Source organism: Zingiber officinale, chromosome 1A, assembly GCF_018446385.1.
Source record: "Zingiber officinale cultivar Zhangliang chromosome 1A, Zo_v1.1, whole genome shotgun sequence".
Classification (NCBI taxonomy): Eukaryota; Viridiplantae; Streptophyta; class Magnoliopsida; order Zingiberales; family Zingiberaceae; genus Zingiber; species Zingiber officinale.
Genome location: NC_055987.1, coordinates 128,438,373 through 128,447,985, shown reverse-complemented (window position 1 = coordinate 128,447,985; position 9,613 = coordinate 128,438,373).

Below are 9,613 nucleotides of genomic sequence, written 5' to 3'. Positions count from 1 at the left end.
GGAGCTCGATGCGCTCATCCAGGTACTAGCGGCAAAGATAGTCGAGCAGCAACAACAAAAGACACTAGTCGATCGGCTGACGCAACAAGCGACGTTGGCCTCGGGGGTCCGAGCGGCGCACGAGGACTGGCCGAAGCAACTCTCCATATGGGGATAGAACAAGATGCCGACCGACACTCCAGGAGAGGTTCCGCTGACGCCCATTCCGTTTCATCGGGCGTTATTTCGGACGCCTTCAGAAATTGCTCAAGCCAACCAGGATAGGGGTTCTTCATATGAGGCTCCCGTTTGGGACACAAGAAAGGGCAAAGCACCCCGAGCTGATTCATCGCCCGAGCGGATCAACCGACAGTTCTCCGAGGCTATTCTATAGGATTCGCTACCGAAGTACTACGCTCCCTTGGCGATCGGAGACTATAACGAGTCAACCGACCCGGATGACCATCTCGGTAAGTTCGATAACGCTGATACCCTTCATCAGTACACAGACTGAGTCAAGTGTCAAGTGTTCCTCACCACTCTCTCCGGCTCGACGTAACGGTGGTTTCGGAGGTTGCCGGACGGGTCAATCAGAAGCTTTAAAGACTTCTGAACAACATTCCTTCATCACTTCACTCTTATTACTTTCATTAGCCTCTTAAAATTTTGAAAGTATCGTAACACTTCTCTTCAAGAACTGATGCAAAACTGTTATGAGCTTGCATGACTTGAATCCTTCGCAAAAACACTTTTTATCATGTCAATGTTGTTGGAACCCCAAGGTGTTTTGATGTGATCAAACAAGTTAAGTTAGATTCTGTTTTGTCTAACCCTTGTGTCTAAGTCTGCAGGAGCTTAGGAACACAGGAAGTCGAGCGGAAGACGCGGCTAGCGAGAAGGACGGCACGGGGAAAGAGTCGACGGGCTCGGTGTGTCCGAGGGACGAGGTGACCGCGGAAGAGTACACCGGTGGACGAGAAGAACGTACACGACGTTCGAGGGACGAGAAACCGGGAAGGAAGACTGTTCGAAGAGAAGGCCGGAACTTGGGTTCGGGTGAGCTCTATTCCGGATGGCCGAGATCACCCAAGCTAGCGGAGCCGGAGTTGAAGACCCGGACCGAGACGAGCTGAACCGAAGCAGAACTACCGGACGAAAAAAGTCAACCAAAGTTGACTTTTGGGTCCGAGGCGCCCGGAGCTGACCGGGGTGCTCGGACCCCTCCAGGGCGCTCGGAACGTATCGGGGCGCCCGGACCGAAGATTTTGACCAGATCGAGCTTTGACTCGATCTGAGCGTTGGGGGATAAAATTTTATCCCCCTAAGGCGCACGGACCCTTCAGGGCGCCTCTATCAGTGCTATAAATATAGCACTAATCTGCATAGTCTTTTCAATCAACTTGTAATCCAGTGCTTTCAATTCGGTTATCTCTTTTTGTGTTGTCAATGCTATAAGGGGCTACTCCGCCCAGAGGAGATCATCAAATAGTGTTTCATCCTTTCCTTAGATTAACAATACTCTGATTGCAAACCAAGTAAGCCCTCTGTGTCTGAAGTTTTTTTTAATTAATCTCTTTTATTTAAGTTAAAAGTTTTATTATTAAGTTGAAAATCCGAGAAATGTGTAATTTATTTTTCAGGGCAATTCACCTCTCCCCTCTAGCCTGCCTCCGAAGGGACCTACAAGTGGTATCAGAGCAAGGCGCTTCAGGAGGACTAACCGCCGATCGAAGCAACAAGATGGTCGGACCATGCATTGTTCCAACAAAAGTCGAGGGGGACTTCGTACACTGGAAGCGTTGTATGGAGGTATTCCTAAAAACTGATTTTGAAATTCGATTAATTATAAAGTATGGGTTTGTAGCTCAGACGGATCAGAATGGAGAAGAAAAAGAAGAGAGTCAATGGACAAAAAAAGAGCAGAATGATTCCGTAGTGAACAACCGTGCGAAATATCACCTGCTGAGCGTGTTGTCGCCTCAAGAAGTCAACCGCATCGGAAGCTACTCATCGGCTAAAGAACTCTGAGAGAAGTTCCTAGAACTCTACGAAGGCACGTCCGAAGCGAAGCTCGCAAGAAGAGACATCCTCCAGAACAGACTGACGAGCATCCGTCTAGAAAAAGGTGAGAAGGTAGCTGATCTTCACACAAAGGTAAAGGAATTGATTATTGGTCTCGAGAACCTCGGTTAAACGGTAACAAACCGGAACACCATACGCTACACACTCAATGCATTTCCTAGAACTCCAGAATAGACGTCAATCATCAACGCCTATTACATTTCAAAGGACCTGGAGGTAAGTACCTTAAAAGAATTATTTTCTACTCTTGAATTACATGAAACCAGGTGTGCGGAAACAATTAAGGAATTAAGTCAAATAATGGCACTAAACGCAACCAAGAAGGATGAACCCGAGTCAGACTCAGAAGAGGATCAGGAAGCGTATATGGTAAGAAATTTCAAAAAGTTCTTTAGAGCTAATAAGTTTAAAGAAATGCTGAATAAGAAAAATCAAAGAAATAGAAGAAGGGTTCGTTCCTACCAGTGTCAAAAAGAAGGACACTTAAAAGAAGATTGCCCAGAACTGAAGAAGGACAAGGTTAAGACACCCAAGAAACACAAGAACCTAAAAGCCACTTGGGACGACACTTTATCATTTGAATCCGAGATTCAAGAATATGCCGGGATAACACTGATGGTAAGCTAGGAAGGGCAAAGTACATCAAAACCCAGCATCGATGAAGGGGGAGCGACCTCAGATGAATGCAGCGAAGCAGGGGGAGGATCAGGCTTCAAGTCTGATATGGTAAGTGAGGTATGCCTCTTACCTCCTGATCAGCTTTACTTTGGTATTAAGACTATGGCAAAATCCATGTATAAATTAGAAAATAAAAATACCAAATTAAAAAATGAAATTTTAGAAACCAAAAGAATTCTGGCAAAATAATGTCTAATAGAGGATTTTGATAAATTGAAACTTGAAAATGAAAAATTGAAAGAAGAAATAGAAAATTTGAAAAAGTCTACCTGTTCAAATATTTCTGCTTTTAAAAATTATAGAGGACTAAACTGGTACTATAGGTTTCACCAAAGTCAAATTAGAAAAATAACAAAAGCCTATATACCTAGGAAATACTCGATTAACCTTGTAGGTAGGAACCTCTATTGGGTTCCGAAAACATGTTTAACTTGAATTCAAAATTAAACTTAGTAGTTTCAGCGAGAAAATTAAACAGATAGTTTCTTTACGAGGCTTTGACTAGAAAGTGGTTGGTGCTCCAATAACCAAGAAGGCCTAGTGCCTCGCCACTAACTGGAAGTCAAGTATTGAAATGAAAAGTTTAATTGACTAATCGAAAAAGCATTAATTCAAAAAAAAAAAAATAACGCTTTAAAGGGTTATTCAATTTGCTTTAGAAAATATTTACAAAAATATTCATGTTTGCGAAAACTTAGAAAATCATCTTTTTGAAAAATTTTCTAAACTTAGAAAAACTTCTAAATTTTTTTTCTTAGAATTTTTTCAAATACTTTAAAAAAAAATTGGTTTTGGTCTTCCGATGAAATTAAGCTTCCTGTGTTCAGGGCCCGAATTGCACTGAACCATCACTACAAGAAAAGAGGGTATCAGAAACAGAATTTTAAAACGGAACAAAAAACCGTTTTAAATTTTAATAAATTATAAACGGATTTGCTACGGAATTATTATTTCGTTTAACTTTAAAAAAAATAATATAGAAAAAAAAATTTTAAAACGAATTTTAAAATAAATTAGAAACAAAATTTATAAATTAATTTTTATAAACGAAAATAAATACGAATTAGTAACAAAATTTGATACGAAACTTATTTTTGTTTGTAAATTTGTTTAAAGTTGTTATAAACAGAAATAAATCTGTTTATAATATGAGAAATAAATTATTAAGTAATTATAAGTTTATTTTATTTTAAGTAATAAAGAAAGCCTAAAACCCTATTTATGCGTTTCTCTCCCAAATCCCGAACTCGCGCGTTTTCTTCTTCGTCGGCGCACACGACGATTTCTCCTTAGGCCGCACCGCACACAATTTCTCCTCCGGCGTGCACGCGATCTACTTCTCCGGTCCCAAATCAAGCACGGCTTAAGAGAGGCATGGCTCTGACTTAAGGGGCAAACGATCTTCTTCTCGGGCTCCAAATCACGCACGACTCTAAGGCGCGCAACCCTCCGGCTTAAGGTGCACGCGATCTTCGTCTCCGGCATTCTTTCCACGATCCACCGAATAAGCTTAAGCTCAGGTATCTCATTTGCTTATTTTCCAGCTTCTTCTCTGTTCTAGAACGCGCAACACCAGTTGCGTCCTACTCATGCGATCGAGGTCATTCGTGTGACCTAATCGCGCGGTGGCTGTTGCACACGACACTAGTCGCTTGCAAGACCTAATTGGTTGATACCTTGCCACTACCGCAGCCACCACATTGGTTGCCTTGTTCATCTTGGCTGCTGTCTTTCCCCTGCCGTGGCCTTGGTCATGTTTTTTTTATTTATTGTTTTATTAATAACATTGTTTTTTCAACCAGATATTATTATAACAATGCTTTAATATTGTTGTTTTCTTGATGTGCATACAAGTTGTCATCCAATTGAAGCTGTAACAAAACTTGATTTTTTATGTTCATGTTTAGCTTAATTACTACCCAATTAGTCTTAATATAATATCTGGTTTTAGAGAATGATTAGCTCTAGCTTATTTTGTTTTTGAAATATGTTTGTATTTTTTTTTTAAATGTAGGAAATGTCTACAAATCGTAATTGGATGTGGCATCAAAAAGATGATAAAGGTTATCTTCATCATGAGTTTATTGAAGGGGTCAAAGGATTCTTGGAGTTTGCCTATGAACATCCGACATGTGTTAGTGATAACAAAATAAGATGCCCATGCAGCAAGTGTCGTAATAGAAAATTTTTAAATAAAAATGATGTGCGTTATCACCTTGTCAAACATGGATTCACTCGTGGCTACGAGCAATGGTATGCACATGGTGAACCATTAAAGAAAACTAATGATTGTGAAAGAGTTCATAATAATGAAGAAGGATCTCGTTATAGAACTATGGTGATTGATGGCGTAGATCAAAGTTTTGATTGGATTACAATCAGTAATGAACAACCACCGAATTCTGAAGCACAAAAGTTTTTTGACTTGTTAAAGGATGCAGATGAGCCATTATGGAATGGTTGCAAAAATCACACTAAACTCTCTGCAGTGACACAGTTGTTAAATCTTAAGTCTGAGTATAATCTACCAGAGGCATGCTATGATAGACTAATGTCAATAATAAAAAGCATGTTACCAGAAAATGATAATTTACCGCCAAATTTATATAAAACAAAGAAGCAACTTTCCAATCTTAGAAAATTGATGCATGTGTGAATAATTGTATTCTATATTATGAAGAATACAAGAACTACAAAGAATGCCCCATTTGCTTTCATCCCAGATACAAACCGAGGAAGCCTAGAGTGCGAAAAGAGGTGCCTTTTCATGTCTTGCGGTACTTGCCGTTAATACCTAGACTTAAGAGACTGTATGCATCTATATATACTTGTGAGCACATGACTTGGCATGCAAAAAAATCATTGCATAGATGGAAAAATGACACACCCATCTCATGGTGAAGCTTGGAAACATTTTGATCGCACTTATTCTTCATTCGCCTCAGATCCACGGAATGTGCGACTTGGATTATGTACAGATGGATTTAGCCCATTTGGTCATCAAAGTACCCCTTATTCATGTTGGCCTGTTATTATTACAATTTATAATCTCCCTCCATGGATGTGCATGCAGAAGCCTTTCATGTTCCTTAACATGGTTATTCCCGGACCAAAGAGTCCAGGAAAAAATATTGATGTTTTCTTACATCCTCTAATAGATGAGTTAAGAGAATTATGGACTACTGGAGTAAAGACTTATGATGTGTGTTCTAAACAAAACTTTCAAATGAAGGCTGCACTTTTATGGACAATTAGTGATTTTCCTGCATATGCAATGTTGTCTGGTTGGAGTACTCACGGTTGGTTGCCATGTCCTTACTGTATGGAACATACAAAATCATTCCAACTTAAGTGTGGGAGAAAGGCTTCTTGGTTTGATTGTCATCGTCAATTCTTACCTCGTGATCATCCTTTTAGAAGACAAGCTTATAAATTTCGAAAGGGTAAAGTTGAAATAGATTCTCCACCTCTTCGTTTAAGTGGTGAAGACATCTATCAAAGAGTAAATAGACTTCCACATGTAACATTTGGGAAACCACCAAGTGCCACCCAACCGATTGATGGATTTGGAAAAACACATAATTGGGTTAAAAGAAGTATATTTTGGGAGCTACCTTATTGGCAAACAAATCTTATTCGATACAATTTAGATGTGATGCATATTGAAAAAAATGTCTTTGATAATGTTTTCAACACTATCATGGATGTCAAAGATAAGACGAAGGATAATGCTAAAGCTAGAAAAGACTTAGAGCAACTTTGTAGCCGTCCTGAGTTGCATTTGATTGAACATGCAAATGGTAAAGTTTACAAACCAAAAGCACCATACACTTTGAGCAAATTACAAATGAAAGAAGTATGTCTTTGGACTAAATCATTAAAATTCCCAGATGGATATTCTTCGAACATATCCCGTTGTGTAAATGAGAGTGAATGCAAGTTTATTGGAATGAAGAGCCATGATTGTCATGTATTTATGCAAAAATTATTGCCTATTGCATTTCGTGATCTACTTCCAAAATCAATATGGGAAGCATTAACAGAATTAAGCAATTTTTTTCGAGATATATGTGCAACTGTGTTGGAAGTAGAGCACATGGAAAAAATTGGACTAAATATTATTGAGATAATATGCAAGCTTGAAAGGATTTTTCCCCCGGCTTTCTTCGATTCCATGGAGCATATGACAATTCATCTTGCATATGAAGCAAAAGTTGGTGGACCTATACACTATAGATGGATGTATCCTTTTGAGAGGTATTATATTAAATCAATTTACTAATTCATGTTGATGCTAGTTATATATATTTAATAAAAATGTAAAATTTATTCAGGTTTTTGTACCATTTGAAGAAAAAAGTGGGTAATAGAGCTTGAGTTGAAGCTTCTATTGTTGAAGCTTATATGATTGAGGAAGTTTCAACATTTTGTTCATCGTACTTTGAACCACACATACAATCACGACTAAATCGAATTCCACGAAATGACGATGGAGGAGCAGTAGATTCTTCTAGCGGGCTGCCAATTTTCACTCACCCAGGACGAGCACTTGGCTCTCGAATTTCAGTTAGATATCTTAAAGATGATGAGTTAAAAGCTGCCCATAGATACATCTTGATGAATTGTGACCAGATCATTCCATTTGTGACGTAATTTCTTTAATCATACATTATATTTTCATTATTTTGGCAATTGAAAAATAAAAATCATAAATAATCACTTTATAAATGTAGGAAATTTTTTGAAGTACAGAAACAACAATATCCAGGGATCAATGACAAGGAACTTCAAATATTATGTGATCAAGAATTTCCTCAATGGTTACTCACTTATGTAAGTATATAAATTATAATCTTAATTTATACATCAATTTCTAATAGTTCATCACAATATTTTTAATCCATCTAATTTTAATTTTATTTTAATGTTAGATTCAAGAACATCCTTTTGAGGTTGATGATGACATAAAGAAGCTGGCACATGGTCCAAATCGACGAGTTTCAAGTCACAAAGGATACTTTGTCAATGGATTTAAATTCGAGATCATGGAACATGGGCGTTTCAAAGCAACATCAAATTATGGTGTTTGTGTCTTAGGGAGCACCATCAATGAGTATGAAGTGGACTACTATGGGGTGTTGGAAGAAATTTTGGAATTGAACTATTACGGTCTCAAGGATGTTATTGTATTGTTTAAGTGTCATTGGTATGATACATCAGATAAAGGGATGAAAGTGCATAGGTTGGGTCTTGTAGAAATTAATCATAAATCAAAGTTAAACACAAATGACCCTTTCATATTAGCTGCTCAAGCCCAACAAGTGTACTATACCAGATCTCCTACCATCAAACAAGAGATGAATGATTGGGTCACGGCATGCAAAGTGAAAGCTAGAGGAAAATTTGACATACCATTCCTTGAAAAACAAGATGAAAATGTTTCACCAATTGTTGAAGTTGCTTATCAAGAGGAGGAGATATCCACTCCAAATAATGTTCTCACAGATATAGATATTGATGATGTTAACATTATTCTTAATGTTGATAAAGAGGAATTAAATGAAATGGAAATTGAGGAGCTTCGACGTGTTATGAATGGCAAGCAAGTTATTGTAGATAGTGATGAGCTAGAGGAAGAACTTGAAGATTTTGATGAAGATGAAGAAACACAAGATGAAACAGATTGTGACTCTAATAATAGTGATAGTGAATTAATGTAGTTTATTGTGCTATTTCTTTTCCTTTGGAGCAAAGTGTACTCAGAGTAATATTGTAGCTTTTGGATAATAAATGTTGTTCCTACATTGCATTCCTTGAGTATATATCTAGTTATTTTAAGTTAGTTAAGATTGTACCAAGTTGACAAGTTGTTCTCCGAAATGGTTTTGAAACTTAAATAGGTATAAGGTTCTCCATATCATGACATTTATTTTTTTAATGTAATGTGGCAAATTCTCTACAGCATACAATTTTTTAATTAAATATATTGATTATATTTTAACAATGCTGCAAGATGTCAAGTAGAGGAAAGGATATTGGTTCTAACAAAAAAAAAATCAAGGGGGAGAGGGCGACGAAAATGGCAATCTCTGACGATACAAGATGAGTATGTATATTTAATTCTTATGAATGGAGTACAATTTGATCACACTATTGATTAGTTACATAATATTTACTTTAATGATGATGCATGTAGGCAACATGATACAACGCATGGACTTGATAACATACCAAATGAAATACAGGTATGCTAATTTTATCTCGATATTGTATTTATTAGCATGCATATTATATGATAATTTCTATTGGCATAATTAAACAATTTCTTGTCTCTTTCTGGATTGGTTTTATTAACAATTATATTACACCTCTATGATGTATGTATGTGAGGCATTTTTATTACAATTATATTATTGGGTCTGATTTCTTTCTTCTCTCGCCCATAAGATAATAGGTGAATGAATGTGGTTATCATTGGTGGCGGAAGGAACTATAGAGGGCCATCTACAGCTAAATAGAATTCACCCTAAGCATGGCACTGACCCATACGTTGGTCATCATCATCAAGAATAGCATCATAACTTTCATATGTTGGTCATCAAGATTAGCTAGGAACTATGACGTTTTCTGCACTTGGATCCCTTACTGCACTGCCTCTTTTTCTTGTGGCCAACAATTGTTAACGTTGATTGCATCTTGGTGTTGCCCTCGATGCAAATTTTCAGTTTCCTACAACACCACCTCTTATTTCCATATTTTGATGAGCAATCTATCAATAGAAAAATGTTGAGTTCACATTTTGGCTAGTAGTCAATCTGGAATTTTGTTCTCTTTCATAAGATAATAGGTGAATGAATGTGGTTATCATTGGTGG